The sequence below is a fragment of the Pelodiscus sinensis genome, chromosome 22, assembly GCF_052426305.1.
Source record: "Pelodiscus sinensis isolate ZL-2025 chromosome 22, ASM5242630v1, whole genome shotgun sequence".
NCBI classification, from domain to species: Eukaryota; Metazoa; Chordata; order Testudines; family Trionychidae; genus Pelodiscus; species Pelodiscus sinensis.
The window spans coordinates 26767962-26769179 of NC_143073.1; positions in this window are offsets into that span (position 1 = coordinate 26767962).

The following is a 1218-nucleotide window of genomic DNA, read 5'->3' on the forward strand; positions in this document are numbered from 1 at the left end:
GCACCAACCCTGGCTCGGTGCCATGGGCCAGCACGAGCTAGCTGCACTGCGACACCCACTTCTGCCTGCAGCTGCACCCCCACACAAGGCCCTGAGCCACTACCCCCCATGCACACACTTCAGCCAGCCCGCCCCCCACATTGCAGGGCAGTCCCCCGACCCCGGGCATGCAACCCTGGGGCCCTTTGCAACGACTTGATCATGCAAGTCGAATATCCTAGCTGGAGGCTGATTTTTTGCTTGGCTCCTGGGTCTGCAGGAGGTTTGTGATCCATGGGGGGGGGGGGGGGGGGGGGCACAGAGAAAGGGCAGGGGTGCTGGGGTAAGGTACATGGACCAGAGATCTGGGGTCAAGAGATCACACTAAGGGGGGGGCTGGTGCCATCTCCAAGGGGAGCAGGCTGGCAGGGTTGGGGGGGCACAGGAGGGAAAAGCCCCAGGGAAGGGAACACAAGCTAGGGGAGGTCTGACAGGAGTGGGCCAGGGAGGGAGGATGTGGGGGGGGGGATGGGAGGAGCAGGTCCTGAGTCCTTAAGGGAGTTTTCCTGTTGCCAGGGGGAAAAGAGGCCAGATGTGCCACATGTGGCTAGTGAGCCAGGGGCCAACTCCCTGAGGGCAGGAGGGGCTGGGCCATGCCAGAGCCCCAATGGGGCCTGTGGGCAGACCTTGGATTTGACCCTGCCCTGCCTCATGCAGCTGGAGGGTTGAGGGGGAGGATGTCCTGCAAGGCTGCAGAAGGTGGGTGGCATTGTCCAGCGCTGTCCCCACCCCCGCACAACAGGGGGCGGAGCACGATGCAGGATCAGGGCGGAGCCCAGCGCTGTCCCCACCCCCACACGGCAGGGGGCGGAGCACGATGCAGGATCAGGGCGGAGCCCAGCGCTGTCCCCACCCCCGCATGGCAGGGGGCGGAGCATGGAAGGGAGAGCTTGACAAGCCACCAGTGCATCAGGTCGCAAAATATTTAACATTATTAAAAGTTGTCACTTTACAGGTGTCCATGCCCCTGCGGTCCCCACGGCGCCGGAGGCGGGGCTGGTAGGCTGGAATGGGCGGAGCCACAGTCTGGAAGGGAGGTGGTGGCATCTATGGAGGAGCAGACCATCCCTGCAGGGAGGGGGGGCAGAAATTGGTGCCAGAGGTGGAACAGACCATCCTAGTAGGGGGGCGCAGGCGCTGGTGCCTGTGGCAGAGCAGACCATCCCGCCTGGGGGTGTG